This window comes from Colias croceus, chromosome 21 (assembly GCF_905220415.1).
Source record: "Colias croceus chromosome 21, ilColCroc2.1".
In the NCBI taxonomy this organism is placed as follows: Eukaryota; Metazoa; Arthropoda; class Insecta; order Lepidoptera; family Pieridae; genus Colias; species Colias croceus.
Window position 1 is genome coordinate 4,558,067 of NC_059557.1, and position 17,499 is coordinate 4,575,565.

Consider the following 17,499-nt stretch of genomic DNA (forward strand, 5'->3'; position numbering starts at 1 on the left):
ATCATTTATCATTATTTAAATGTCTTAAACAAAGTTAAACAGGATCTAACTTATTCCTAACTTATTCAATTATACTCAATAACGTTTAAGTGCTTTAAGTTTTAAGTATGCAAGTCTCGAACACTCGGTATGTGGATGACTCGCAAAGGTCACTTTATGCGCATGCGTTTTATCCCATTTATACAAATAATAATAGTTAAGTGTAATTTTATTATTTGATGATTAAATTAAATTAGTGTATAGTAAAATGCATCATATTTCTTTAATTTTAACAAAAAATATTCCAATAGAACAGTATACTGATATATTTTTACAAGGAGGTTGACATAAAATTAAAATAAGTAGGCATTACGTAGTAATTGTAAAAAAATATAGGTAATTTTTGAGACTGTTAATAAAATTGTTCATTGTACTACAGATAATATATATAAAAATAAATCACTTTATAGTTCTAAGTTTTTAAATTATCGTATTAAAAACTGCAAGCGAGCAAATTAATGATCAGGCCGGCATTTCAGGTTTACCGAAAAAGCATTTGACCTTTATCATTTATATTATAATCAACCTGACAACGATCAAGAAGTCCCACTTTTTCAGTCTACCTTAAAATATTTTGTTTTTTATCCTTACCTAACAAAGTCATAAATATTACCTACCTATCAAATTGTGCCTACCTGTACAATATATGTAGCACTACCTAATAGTACAATATACAATAGTAGATATGAGGGTGTGGCTCTCTTGCTAGGCCTTAATTATAATTAGGCAATAATTATAAACTAATTTGTAAAAGCTGACTTATTGATATTTTATTAAATCCTTAAGAGCACCTTATAATCTTTATTTATCATATTTATATAATTTTATAATATCCTTTGTTAAGCCTAAATACACATTATACAAATGACTCAATTGATTTAGAAGCGTTCACAAGTGGAGCCGCATCAAATCTCATAATTGTTAAAAAGCTCGAGTAAAACAATCAATTAGGTAAGCGATAACCTTCTGTAATATTCGATAAAACCATGCATCACGATGTTCGATACTAATCCAATACGTGCCTTCTCTGCCCTTTACCTGAAGGTTTCTAAATACCTTAATAAACTACTTAACATAATAAGCTCTTTGGAAATGTATGCCATTTTCAATTGAAGACACATGAGCATTAAAGACCGAATAAATACAATTTTAGTGAGACTGAGATATTATTAGACAATTTTTGAGGCACAAATGCGACTGAAATTGACCTTTATTAGACAATTTTTGAGGCACATATTACCTTCTTAGATAGAGATAGACGGATAAGAGATATGTATTTTATTCACTACATTCATCTTATTACTATGTGAAGTTACAAAAGAATCTTCAAATTTAGTATTAGACTAACTTTTCGCCCGCGTCTTCGCCCGCGTTTTCAAAGGAAAACCCGCATAGTTCCCGTTCCCGTCGGATTATCGGGATAAAACCTATCCTATGTGTTAATCCAAGTTACCCTCTATATGTGTGCTAAATTTTACTATAATCGGTTCAGTATAGATGCGTGAAAAGCTACATACATACATACATACATACATACAAACCTTTCCTCTTTATAATATTAGTATAGATAGGTAACAATAAAAAATGTAGGCCATATTATGTTCTAAAATAATTACGAATACTTGTAAATAATTTTATTTGTACTATTTATGACATAGACTCTACTATACGTAAGCGCTTCAAGATTTTTAAATTATCAATTAAATGTTTTATTGCGAAAAATCCTTGCATAAACAATAAAAATCGTTGAAAAAACTAATATTCGGTTAAAAATAAACGATAAAATACAAAAAATAATGTAAATTAACATTAACGTAATACGGAAGTATTTCAATACTCCAAATATTATTCGATAATATTTTAATATGCCAATAGATGAGCTAACAGAAGACTGGTATAAATTGGTACATAACAAATAATATTGCATATTATTCGTCTGTCTGTTTATCGTGAACACACATCCTTGAAGTCAACGGTTAGATATGTGCATTCATTGATTGCAAATGACTGTAGGCATAGTAGTACGGGAGCTAGCAACGTTTAAAAAAAAGTCATTTTAGTATAGTTGGGTTTTTGATATACTGTTTCTCTTGCTATTTCGGTTAGAGTCCGGGCTGTCTGGCTGGCCGCAGTGGTTGCGTTTATTAGTGCGCATCTTATCTGCACAGGAAAATATCCTTAATTTAAAGTCATTTTTTAACGCGTAATTTTTAATCTTTTGCCTTTAGATAGATCCATCAGACATAATTTTTTTTATTGCAAGACGTTTTTTTCGTTGTAAAATAGGTGCCATACGCAATTTTTATTTCAAAATAACTAAAATGTCATCGAAATAAGTGAAATTACATCAACATGAGTCCGCTTAAAAGGTAAGTAATAACTTTATTATTTATATTATATTATCCTTTTTTAATACTTATATTGCATAATTAGTAAACTAATATGTTTAATAGATGGTTTCATATTTATTACACTTTTGGGTATAAATATGAATTTGATGATATTTGTATTTTGTAGTGTTTGATTTTACGCGAGTATTATACATTTTGAAATTAAAGACTTGGGAAAATAATACAATGAATAAATCGCGTTTAAAATCCGTTAAAAAGTCTTTAATTTCTTGATGATATTTGGTTTTTATCAAGTTTACATTAACGTCCTATTTGAGGTTCGTTGGGAAAAAGGAGGCGATATGGTAGATTGTTGCAAAAAAACTGTAAATAGTAAATGAATATTATATATAGTATAAGTAACACAGTGAATACTTATCCTTCACTGGGACTCATGTTGATGGAATTTCACTTATTTCGATGATATTTTAATTATTTTGAAATAAAAATTGCGTCTGGCACCTATTTAACAACGAAAAAAACGTCTTGCAATAAAAAATGTATGTCTAATGGATCTATCTAAAGGCAAACGATTAAAAATTACGCGTTAAAAAATGACTTTAAATTAAGGATATTTTCCTGTGCAGATAAGATGCGCACTATTAAACGCAACCACTGCGGCCAGCCAGACAGCCCGGACTGTAACCGAAATAGCAAGAGGAACAGCATATCAAGGAACCAACTATACTAAAATGCTCACTTGTCAACGTTGCTACCTCCTAGAATATAGTGATGTTCCACACGTATTACTTTTCTACCGTATTTATATATGTGCAATATTTTTTTTCAAAAGGAGGTTATTATTGACCTCTACGACATTATTATTTTAGGATTAGGTACCTTACTACTTCGATAAATGTAAGGTGCATTAGTATTTTGAGCTTTGATAGATCATTTTATTGTTTATACCTTGAATATTTATAGTTTATTGCTTGTAGTATTGGAAAAAATCTTTATTATTTATATTTATTTATTATTATTAGTAGGTAGTATTAGAAATAAAATACTAAAACAAATAAATTATATCCATTCAAACCAACATTGGAAAACACATTTCACAATAAACTCCTCTTAAATATAGTTAATTAATCGTATTAAATATCCTTGTAAAATCTTCAAATTAAAGCTATTATCAACTAAAGTTTCTCCTTGAGACAATGCGTTAACAATAATGTCAATGTTTGTGAGTCAATAGACGCGTCTAATCGGACAAGCGGTCAATTGATGTTTCAATCGATTATACGTCAATTAAATCGTATACCTTGTTATAATCTATGCTAATAATATAAAGCTGAAGCGTTTGTTTGTTGTTTTGCGCTAATCTCAGGAACAACGGGTCCAATTTGAAAATTAAATGGGCTATCTAACTCTGAAATAATTTTTCAAATCGGACCTGTAGTTCCCGAGATTTGCGCGTTCAAACAAACAAACAAACAAACAAACTCTTCAGCTTTATAATATTAGTATAGATGGAAATACAATGATTAAATTTTCTACTCAATTGAGAAATAAATGTGTTTATCCGAAAATGTAGGTAGATATTTACATGTGTACAAATCACAACCTATAGTTACACTACGACCTTTAACACTTAAAAAATATCAAAACATCCCCATTACATTTAACTCATATTAAATGAAGAATAAGGTACTATACAAGGCTGAAGATCCGGCTTCTGGCCAAGGTTAGCCCTCACCAGGCCCATCCTTTACACATGATTACTATTAATAAATTTATTAAGTCATCACAATAACTTGTTTCTGTATTAATATTATTAGTATTGTATTTTACAAAACAACTAAATTATAATGAGATGCTATGGAATTTAGAAATTAATAATGTTGCTATGGCGATATAATTTCATCATAAAAATAAATTTTGGCTTATTATAAACCGTACTACTGCGTTTTGTCTGTTTCTCTTTTAAAACCAATAATTGATGAGGAAATTTGTAAATTCTTTTAATCCATACTTAATATTATGTATAAATGCGAAAGTAACTCTGTCTGTCTGTCTGTTACTCAATCACGCCTAATCTATTGAACCAATTTTCATGAAATTTGGTATGGAGATATTTTGATACCCGAGAAAGGACATAGGCTACTTCTTATCCCGGGAAAATGACGCAATCCCGGAAATCCCACGGGAACGGGAACTATGCGGGTTTTGCTTTGACTGCGCGGGTGAAGCCGCGGGCGGAAACCTAGTTTACAATAAATTATATAGGTACTTGTAACAACCAGCTTTCAAATGCCTAACGAGACATATTGCAAGATTAGAGAAGAAAAAAGATAGGTACACGAACTAAACAGAAACAGTATTAATCCAATTGTTAGCAGCAAACCGCAACGGTTTTATTGTAAAGTTATTTACAATATACAATGTAATAAACGCTTTAAATTCTTTCGATAATAGTCTTAAAATGATGGCTTAATATTCAATTTAAAATAAATAATCACCGCATCCAAAGTCAATAACAAATAGTATAGTTATCTTGGTAACAAGCTATATTATAACACTGCCAAATTTCATTAAAATTTGTTCAATAGTTTCGCCGTCATTGAGAACCAAATTCCTTTCTCATTTTTTATATTAGCCCAGCCCATCAATATTGTTTAATATTTAGGTAATTTTAAAACATTAGTTTAAGCAATGTGTTATTGACATGTTCTCTATTACGAGTCAAGGCGAAATAAAGTGAAAATACGTAATTATGCAAATCAATTCGTAATGCGCAAGCGCTCTGTATGAAAGTGATACTTTGTTTTAATGAATGCCTTTCTTAATTTTTTACATAATAATTTTGGTACTTCTATATAAGACAATATTGGGTAGATACCAATATATTCTCATAAATATTCAGGTATCTATCTATTATGAAAAATTGCTTGAAATACAAAATTGTATTTTGGAATATTAAGAAATTTTCGAGACTAATATTGTTTTAAATTAACATACGTTTAGAAAGGTGAAACATTTTTTTAATTATTTAACATTTAAAAATGCACTCAAATACGCATTGTAGATCGGTGAATGCAGAACATTGAACCGCTGAAAAATATATTAAATTTAAGAACGAATTTTAATTATTATTATTTACCTAGTTTGACTTTATCTTCCCTTGGATTAGGATAATAATTTTTTTTCGAATAGTTATAAGAAAGACCCGGGGCGACTCTATTACTAGGAGCTTATTTCTACTTACCTAATTGGCCCGTGTATTGTTAACAACATACTAATTTGACCCAATAAGCCATAAACTATGTCATAAACTTTAAAAACGTCACTTTTATGGTAAACCCCTTTATTGAGTAAGATGCGAACATCCTCATAAAAAACGAATTCATTATAAATAGACAAATAAAATGTGTAAAGGTCAAACGAATCACATTTTTTCGCCTTTTTATTTTATCTTATCTGAAAACAAATAAATTAGAGCCGACTAGCATACGCTGTTAAATTTATTGTCTTTTATTTAAAAATGAAATGTTGTTGTAGGAATAACTTTTAATTTTATGTTTGAAGTTTTCCTTATCTTTTTGCAAGCCGCAACTTTAAGATATTGGCAAAATTAATTCAAAATTCGTTACGTTGTTCATTACTAAAAACATCCAAGACCATATTTTTGTAAACGTCTCTTTGTAATAAAAATAACTATTATTTATATTATATAATTTACATTACAACTTAATATAATTTAGAACAATGGCAAACAACAAATTTGTTTGTTTAGACTTATTTTCCAATACAAATCCTATCAAATTATTAAAACTAAAAATACCATGAAAACCATTAATAATAATTCGTATTAAATGTACAAGGTTACTACCAAACATGTAGGTTTCTTCACATCTGTAATTATGCCCAAAACAGTGTCACGACGGTCATCTTTAGTGAACCTCCTCTTGATGTAATAATATAATACTTGTACATAATTAACAAAAAATATTAGTCAGCTTGTTAATATTATGTAATATTGAATAATTTTTACCTTTAAATTCTTTTAGTATTTTGCAAACATAAGTAATAACAACTTATATTAATAATTTCATAAAAAAACTACATAACATTCTGAGCTCTCAAATTGAGATGAAACTTACCTACATTTATTTATATTATTAAAACTAAATAAATAATTTATATAATAACACAAAGACATCGCTCAAAATATTCCCCAACACTACTATAAGCCAACAAGTTTTTGACTATTAAAAGTCTCATAGCTATTGAGGAAGTTATATATAGACAAAATTAAGTGTATGGCATAACCTACAAACTGATAATATACATATTTTTGAAACAAGATCTAGTTCACTAAAATGCATGCAAACGTTCAAACCGAAAAAGAATGGACGGATGGACAATTTATGTCATGCCTTTCATTTAGGTAATTGGCTAGTCTTAAATATAAAAAAGGAATATATAGATAGAGTAGCATATAGCGACATTGTTTCTTCAGAAATAAGAAGATACTTGGCTCACGATCTTTCCGATGCTTTTATCATAATAAAGTATACTCTGTTGACATATTCATTTCTTAATTCCAATTAAAACGTGCCTTATTATGACCTGAAGCAACAAAAAATCACTTTTTATGAAATATTCACGAGATAAGGAAACAAAGCCAGTATCAATTAATTAATGTTTGTGATGATAATGATGATGATGTATACTTCTACCCAAACCTAGAAACGCATAGATTTTTGGTGACGTCAAAAAATTCCCGCCTAACTAAATTAAACATCTCTCCAATGTGACACTTCAATTGCCCAGTCTCTTCTCTCATTTGCAACCGTCGGAACAAATGACATAAGATAAGCGTAAGAATAATAACATTGAATTTGTACGTCTCACTCCGAAGACCTTTGTGAGAAATTACTTGTACTATTGAGATCATTGCATCACAGTACGTCATGAGAATGACATACTTTACTCCAATCACATCTAAGGAATCCGCTGTTAAAATAGTTTGACTGACGCATTGTTAACCTTTACGCTGAAAGAGTATTAAAAGTATATGCGAAAGTAATTCTGTATAATATTATGCATGTTTAATAAGTCGACTTGTTAAAGTACTCATAAATAGTAATTTTTTATTTACAATTTGTTTTGTATAGTCTGAGAAAGCGTGTGTTCGTTGGAAACTGATTAAAACATATTCTATTACCTATAAGTTAAAAATTCGTCACGTAGTTCGATTTTTATAATTACTAATATTTGCACACTGTCTTAATACGTTAAAGCATTAATCCCATGCTAACCTAATTAATTTGATAACCTTGCACAATATGTTAATTAATAAAACGTTCATCTCATACCAATTAATAACGACCTACCACATCCAATCAAGGAACGTAATTTAATCACGCATCTACGCACCAATTGGCTAGATCGAAAAAAAACCGTATTGCATCTGTCCAACATGAATGTCGGGGGTCAAGCGAAAGCTGCGGGATTACATAACTCATGTTACATTGATTACAAAGAAATAGACGGGTCACTGGGTAAAGATTCATCTACCGAGTTTGTTCACCTTTGCGGTTGCGAATTATAGAAAACTCGTAAACTGTTTATCGCTGTTTAAGTAATTGTACATTGTTTTGTAACGCGTGTCGGGTGTTAGTGACACTCGTTTGTTGTAAATTATTCGCTAATAGGATTCCGCCCGCGGCTTCGCCCGCGCAGTCAAAGAAAAACCCGCATAGTTCCCGTTTCCGTGGGATTTCCGGGATTGCGTCATTTTCCCGGGATAAAAAGTAGCCTATCTCCTTTCTCGGGTATCAAAATATCTCCATACCAAATTTCATGCAAATTGGTTCAGTAGTTTAGGCGTGAGTGAGTAACAGACAGACAGAGTTTCTTTCACATTTATAATATTAGTATGGATATAGGTGTACTAGTTACAACTAAGATGATTATGAGGAAAGAAATAGATAAACAGTTGTATAGGCTATGTCTGACTAGAGTCTAAGAAAAAGATAAACAGTTGTATAGGCTATGTCTGACTAGAGTCTAATACTGTTAGGCTCACCTTTGAACAAGCTATAGCAGAGATCTTTACTAAGTCTTTACTATTATAAATACTTAGCAAAACATTTAAACTTTGAACTATTGTTAATTACCGACCTTTCGATTATTCACTAAACACTAATTTAAACACAATAAGGAAGAGCAAAATTAATATAATTCCCATCAATATTATCTACAGCTTATATAATCGAAAACTAATTTGTAACTAAAATTATCGAACATAAAATTATGGCACAGTAATATCCTAAGGTGATTTCCAACCAAATCATAGAATTACATAGTATTGCTAAAATATAAACAGACTAAAGTGTGTAAGTATGTCGACACTCTTCCGTGAGACTCGCTAGACAATGATAGATAAAACTAGCCGTGTATTACCATATAACACTGAGTTTTCGTTTATCTTAACTGCTTTTAAAATATTTAAGTACGCAGCTCATTTAGTGCAACACACTTAGTTTATATTGTAATTGAAAATGTAATATATACTAATATTATAAAGCTGAAGAGTTTGTTTGTTTGAACGCGCTAATCTCGGGAACGACTGGTCCGATTTGAAAAATTCTTTCGGTGTTAGATAGCTCATTTATCGAGGAAGCCTATAGGGTATATATATCATCCCGCTACAACCAAGACCACGGGGGTGAAACCGCGCGGAGCAGCTAGTGCTATATAAAAAGTGTTCATTTGAAATTATATTTATTCTTAGGTTATCCGTAAGGTATTTTTTACCTAACGTGTCCAAAACCAAGGTTTATATAGCAAAACCAAAAAATGTTAAGGACCAAAACTTTATTTACCTTAATTTCCTGAACTGAATAACCTAGAGATATACTTTATTTACATTTAAAACTGTAGAAGAACTGTTAAAAATGCTATAACTATAGGCCATAAACATAAATATTGCATTTGTTTTTATTTCACTTTTCTACCACATTTATTAAGCACGTTATAATTATGTTGTCCAAACGCGCTTGAGAATTTTTGTTTCAAATATCATAAATGAAGAAACTCTATTCATAAATTAGCTTACTCTCCCACGTCATAGAACACACAACATTTGAAATATTACGCTTTTTTAATTAGTAGGTAAATATAGAACAACTGTATAATATGATATATTTGTTACATTTATATTGAGAAATAAAAAGGTTACAAGAAAATCTCGAACGTTATTTCTGGACCTAGATGTGTATTACATTTCAATACCAATTTTCCGACTTAATAAAGTTGAAAAAAGGGAGATTAAAAAGAGTAAAGTTATAGGAAAATATTAACTACCTAATTAACAAAAAATTGTAACTGTGAAAAGCCAAAATAAATTCAAAATTGTTTTATTACTAACACGAACATATCCATAACCTTTATGAGTGGTTACCACTTAAAAACTAAATGCATGAAAATCATACACGAATTTAAAAATTGTTTTATTACATATACGAACATCCTTAATGTAAGTGTTTTCCACTTAAGTAATTAATAAATGCATTGTTAAACAATTAGCCAAAGAACTTACATTAATGAGATTTCAACAACTGTCAAAATAGAGTCTCATCAAATGAATGTCAAGAACCCTTAAAATATTTATTTCATTTCAATATAAATTATCTCTAAGTGAAGGTATTATTGCGTATAACATTCACAGTAATAAGCAGATAAAAGACACCGACAGATAGCATCATTACTATGAATAGAACCGTCAAAATCACATAATTATATTATTTTTAAATAAATGGTCTCTGAGATTGAGTCTAACTTGAGACTTGAGTAACATCGTGTGACCATCATTGCTAGATTATCGGTATTCGCACGGAGTTTTAATTAATTTTTAATGTAATCCATCAAAAAATATGGTTAGTGCACCAAATTATTAACTTTAAAATTTAATTGTTGCATATCTTTTGAACCAATTAACTGACTTGAATGAATTATTGAATGAATTATTTTATCTCGATGACGTTTAAAGTATACGTGGCTCAATTCATCATAATGTCATCAAAGTTTTATGAAGCTTTTTTCCAAAAATAACCTTAGTAAAATAAACTTTGGAAAATGTTTTTCACATGGCACTATTCTATTAATATCTACATCAGCCACAGTTAAACAATTATTTAAAAATGTTATAATTTCAAATATCACAAAATTATACATTTTCTAGCCACTCAAATATGCGAACTATAAATAATGCCCGACCTCCGCCCCTTTGACCTTGTCTTATAATTTAATATAATATGAAGCGCCTCTAAACTGCACTATTTAATCACTTTTTTGACCTTTGCAAATTCGGAATTATATATATTACTACGAACATAAATATGCTTATTTCTATGTAGTTCCATCTAAGCCTTAACATTATCATTAATGAAAGACATTCAATTCTTTATTTGATTTTCACTTAAAATGTGTCTTATTGTTCTTGTCAAATAGATATATACTGAAATAATTGTTTAGTAAATCACAGAGTATGAATCACTATGTTTATAATTATGCGTAATGAACTTGAGTCATTCCATTTACATTTTATTTTATATTAAAATGTTGTTACATTATAGATATATAAACAAATAAAAGTTCTTTAAGCATCTTCAAATTATCCAATAAATGGCTACTTTAGAATTTATACTAAATGGCACATTTACCTACTTATAAAAAATCAGATGGCCACGTATATTTGCAACAGTAGCCTTGATTTAGAATAAACATTATTTCAAAAGTACGAGTCTACTGTGGACAAATATTTAAATTTGTTTAAGATTTTAAAATATCATGACAAATCTTTTTATAGTATCGCTTACAAATTTCAAACTGTAATAAATTATTCGTAAAAAGAGCTAATATTTAAATAATTATAATATAATATCACAATGTTCTTAGAGGCAAATTTACCTTTGATATTATTTTAGTTGAAATTGGACAAAAAATAGGTACAAAATATACATACAAAAAATACATCAAGTGTTCATCTGTTATGGCAATACAGACGACCAAACAGACTCCATTTATTATATTAATATTATAAAGAGGAAAACATTGTTTGTTTGATTGTAATGAATAGGCTCATAAACTACTGGACCGATTTTAAAAATTATTTCACCGTTCGAAAGCTACATTTCCACGAGTAATATAGGTTTAGTAATTACGAACGTTATTGTATCCGTTGCGATACATATTAACAATGCTTATTGTTAACGTACCTTGATTTTATGAGTTTTATGACCGATGTGTTTGTAGCTAGTATTTTTAATATTATTAAAGACTACTAGAAATCAATAGAGTAAAACTTTTGTAAAAAAGTGCATTTTTTATAATTTGTAAAGACTCCTATATATTATCATGCTGACCAACAGGAGCGGAGCCACGCGGGTGAAACCGCGTGGCACAGCTAGTTTAGTATATATGTAACTAAAATCGGAAATCGTTTAGAGCCAGTAATGTCACAAATGTTAAATAACGTAAACATTGAACATAACAAACAAGAGATTCGTCACACATGTATGCGAAAGCGAAAGTGTCGGCTAGGCCTTACGCACGTAATTCATAGTTGTACCACGGATAGTATATACTAGGTTGTACTAGGTTGTACTACACTTCTATTAGTCTAAGATCCGGGATTAGAAAATATACCCTCATCTGTCAGAAGAGTTGTGGTGATAGGTGAGGGTACATTATTCTAATCCCGGATCTTAGACACATAAACATAAATAGAAATAGCTTCTTGATGTCTCCTAAGGGCCGTAAAGGCGTATTATTTCCTGTCAATTTTCAACATTGGAATGTATACTCCTTTAAACATCATGGTAACTCCCCTGGAATCGACTTTATAGGAATTAATAAGAGCTACCTCTTGTCTACACATTTTATATCAAGAATAAAAAGCCAAAGCCCAGGAAGGAGAAGGAATAGGTCTTTACAAATTATAAAAAATGCACTTTTTTACAAAAGTTTTACTCTATTGATTTCTAGTAGTCTTTAATAATATTAAAAATACTAGCTACAAACACATCGGTCATAAAACTCATAAAATCAAGGTACGTTAACAATAAGCATTGTTAATATGTATCGCAACGGATACAATAACGTTCGTAATTACTAATTACGTCGTAAAACATAACCCATTGTGCTATTGAACTGTGTCACTAGACCAATTAAACGAGAGAGGAATAGTTTTGCATAGTCTTTCATTTTTATTTACAACTAGCGCTACGCCTCAGCTTCGCCCGTGGTACATGTTTACGCTTTCTCTCCACAATCCTCGTACTTCAAGGAATATTAAAAAAAAATAACGAAATCGGTTCAGCCGTTCTCGAATTATGCGCTTACCAACAAATTTTGCGATTCATTTTTATATTCTAGGAAATGTAGAGTCATCAGCCATATTTTTCCTATTTGGAAATTTATAATACTAGACAGATTGTCCTATATTAATTTTAGTGTTTCATTGGAAAGTTCTACCTATAAAATATAACAATATATTACTAAATAAAAATTATTTATCTACTATAAGTTTTGTACCTAATGTTAAAAATTCTTTATTTAATTACAGACTTATATAAGGTCTTTCAATAACCATGTTAGATTGCGTTAAACTTCAATTTAATTTTAAATGTTAACCTTTTAACAATAATTTTTCTATAATTTGCCATTTCCGATTGCTAATTGAATATGTATTTTGATATGAATAAGTGATTATAGTGGTTTGTTTATTATCGTGAGTATTGGATGTTTTTATCAAAGCCTAATTAAACGGTAAGAAGATGTTACAAAATATCAACGAACATTTTGTCGTACTCAAAATAAAGCATTTATTTATTCAACAAGACATCTTCAAGAAGCGCTTGAATCAAGATGCTCAGAAATTAGAATAGAATAGAATAGAATAGAATAGAAACACATTTATTCCCAAAAAATGATACAGTACATTAAATTACAGACAACACTTATAACTAAAAAAAAAGTATAACATTACATGTAGACATAATAATATTATATTATATCTGTATCACCTCAGGGAAAGGGATTACTGACTCAGCATAAATGTTACAGCAGAGGCTGTAACGCTGTTATTCTGTCAGCACCATATAACGCTGTTATATATACTGTAAGTTAAATATAGTAATATTCTGATATCGTTGACCAGTTAAATAAATATATTCTTTGTTAACTACATAGTAGGTATAGGTAATAAGTAATTTAATAATCATAATATAGTATGGTTATCGTTGAATCATTTTTTACAACCTAACAAACTAGAGATCAGAATTTGAAAGAAGTACGACATGTACCTTAAGAAGAATCTTTCCCAAAATAACGTACAAAAAACCCACAAACACATAAGTCATAGATCATATACCAGTTAACTTACACAATGTTTGAATAAATTAATTATTTAACGCTTCACCGTTTTGTAAACGCCCAGAACTTACCAAATATCTAGACAAATAATAGGTGCGAAACCACTATTACAAACATAGATTTTTCTTTTTAAATCACACTTTTAAAAGAAAAAAAATCATTGGAGACGCCTAAATTACGCAATTTTATGTCATTGAAATTTAAAATATTAACTTATATTTGAAATTAACATAAATAAAATGCATTTTATCCGAGGCTACATTATGCAAATAAAAATATCTAGTAGTCTATCAACTTCGCCTAAGAACTTGTCTTTATTTCACGAGGAACGTAAGCGTACTTTTATCAATTTGTATGTATGCCAAACTAGTCATAAAAAATATTTATATCTGATTCACATAACACAGAAGCTCTATTGCTGTATAAGCAAGATTTAAAAGTCCTTTGCGGCTTAGATCTTAATCTAAAATTCCTCAGTTTAGACATGTACGAAAAAACTGTGAACAATTTACTTAAGATTATGTAAAGATGAAACTGGGATTATTGTGCAGGTCACGGTCAATATGCAGATATTTAAATTATTGAATAATCAATTGATTGATTATTTAATTTTCATAATTACATTCCTATAGATATCTTACTATAAATGTAATACATGAAAATAATAACATACCTAACCGTTATACATAATATTGCCAATATTACATAGGTATTAATTACTATATCGGGTTTTCTATTGTATTTTAAAAATTATTTATAGCTTGATTTCATAAAGTGTAGACGCATGATTGATGAATTGATCAGACATTTTATTCTATTATTTCTAATTTTCAATATATTAAGGTATATAGAGATATATCGAGTCATATCTTAGTATTTTTAAATTTCGTTGAATTTATGGAATATAAAATCAAGTCATAATTGCATGGTGAGTAGTATTAGTTTATCAGTAGGTACTTATATTTACATTACAATTACACACGCACATAAAATAAATAATTTTATAGCGTTTATTGCAAATCACATAAACACTTCATCGGCTTAAATCAAAACAAATGACATTGCCGTAAAAAATCCAAATAATTTAATCTTGCCAAGATGGAATCTGTATAAATTAACGACCTGCAGCATGTTTTGAACCTCTTGACCTTTCGAATTCCAGTTCCGATGAGACCAACATACAATTGTCACAAAAAGTTACCTTGACTTGACACACAGAATATCGTAATTTATTATGTTACCGTAAAAATAATTGAATACAATAAAGTCAATTTCTTTAATTACATGATTGAAACATGGTGATTAAAATAATAACAAAATAAAAATGAATAAATACACGTTTAAAATTTAACCAATCATTTTGACTTATGTTAAGTTACGAAATATAATAGCATAGTATAAAGAGAACTTTAGACGTTCTCTTTAAACTATGATAATAGTTAGATAATCGAAAAGCCGAGAACAAAATATATTTGTGTGATTTTAAATTTAAACGAGTTTAGTATAAATTAAAATATTTAACCTACCTATCAAAATATTATCCTTGATAAAGCACGAACGACTTAAAACACTGATGGGTTATAATAATATATTATAGGGTTATAATGCATCCGGCACTCTGCGTGAAGCGTTTATGACGGCACTTTAAAAAACATATAAACAAAAAATTTACATATTAGATAACTATTATAATTTTTTTCATGAATAATTCTGCTAGACATTAATAAGGTAGCATAAGGTAAATTCATAGTAGTTTTAAAAGTTTGAACATAAATTAGTAGAAGCTCTCTCTTTATTCTCCAAATTTTTGAAACGACATGCTCACAAAAGTCGCAGAAAATAACGACTAACACTGATTAGTAATTGTGTAGATACATAAAATACCTGCAGGCGAAATGCCAGCACATTATGTAAATATTATCTCAATAAGTTTGCGAAATACATCGGAAATCCGATGTCACGACTGAAGATGCAATCGTCTGAGCAGTCGATCACAAGGTGAAAGTTGGCGTGCTATTGTCTAAGTGTCAAGTCTTTTTGTTTCTTACATCTGTTATTTGGATAATTGGTATCGACTTTTCGGCTTATCAGTCTTTTGTTCTTTGATCGGTTTACGTTTGCCTTTTTAGATAGAGGATCTCTCCAAATCGAATTAAGAGGTTTGTTCATAATGGCTCAAGTATGCAGGTATCTATACTATAATATTATAAAGCTAAAGAGTTTGTTTGTTTGTTTGAACGCACTAATCTCGAAAATTACTGGTAAAATTATTTCGGTGTTTGATAGCCCATTTATCGAGGAAGACTATAAGCTATATATATCATCACGCTAAGACCAACAGGAGCGGAGGAATGCGGGTGAAACCGCGGCGAACAGCCTAGTATTTAATAAATTTATTGTGTTTGACATTTAGAACCTATTTGTAATCATAATATAGGTAATATAATTCCAAATTATTCGAAACCAATAATGCAATTTATGTTGTATTTTGTATTATTATATAATATTACTGTACCTATAAAATAATTTTATATCCTTTATATTGTTCTCATAAGACTCAGATGTTCAGTATCTCCAAGTACAAAATATAATAATCAATTGTGCGTCCAATTCAGCACGTATTGAAGCTCTAAACACACCCATACATTAACACTATAATTCCCAGACAATATTTCAACAGAATTCTTGACATTAAACCGAAAATTAAGTAACAATAAAGATCGAATCTGATACGTGCATTATATCACAGATGCGTATTTTCGCGTATCGATTATATCATCTCTTACGCAACCATGATGAATGAACTATGATGACAATGAAATTATCGGAGAATAATCAGTTTTATTTATTATTTCGACATTTTAATTCAGCACCAAGCATCCGCGTAGGTTTATAGTTGACTAGATTTCCGCCCGCGGCTTTGCCTGCGTTTTCAAAGAAAAACCCGCATAGTTCCCGTTCCCGTGGGATTTCCGGGATAAAACCTATGTGTTAATCCAAGTTACCCGCTATATGTGTGCTAAATTTCCTTGTAATCGGTTCAGTAGTATTTGCGTGAAAGAGTAACAAACATACACATACGTCATACATCCATCATCACAAACTTTCGCATTTATAATATTAGTAGGATAGGATAGTTGATGTCAATTTGAACAAATTAATCTTTCGTAATGAGCTATTTTCTTTTGTGTATGTGTCAGTTGAAAGGTGAATATGAACGCACGTAAATACAACATTAGTTCTATGTAATGATGTTATTAAGATTTGCAATAGGTTAGTGCAATGAATAAGCAAAGGCGATAAGATAAACTATTGTTCATTTTTGTTAATCTATAACTAATGAGCATAGAGCATATTGTATTCCAAAAATGATAACTTGTATGAATGCGTTTTTTTCTCGTTTAGTAGGACATATATACGAAAAAGAGTGTGTACTTATGTACACGCGTTAGAAGTTAGACTTCTTTGGCGTATGGAAAAAATACAAGAATATACAACTTGAACATAGTTATCAATTTTCATACCACCTAGAACTAACTTCATGCTGTTAAATTTAGGTGTCGGTGTGCGCGCGCATCGTAAAAATCACAGAACAGTAAAAACAAAATTCACTCTCATCATTTTTCTCCATCGCGCCAAAAGAAGTATAACTTCAAAAGTATACCTAAAAATAATGTAGTAAGTAAGT

The 17,499-nt window shown here is 29.7% G+C and overlaps 1 protein-coding gene across 1 annotated transcript in view; it reads left to right on the forward strand.

Annotated features, from left to right (window-relative positions):
* Window positions 1-17,499, forward strand: part of LOC123701252 (nascent polypeptide-associated complex subunit alpha, muscle-specific form-like) — a 44,599-nt gene that overhangs the window by 672 nt on the left and 26,428 nt on the right. The window lies entirely within an intron of this gene.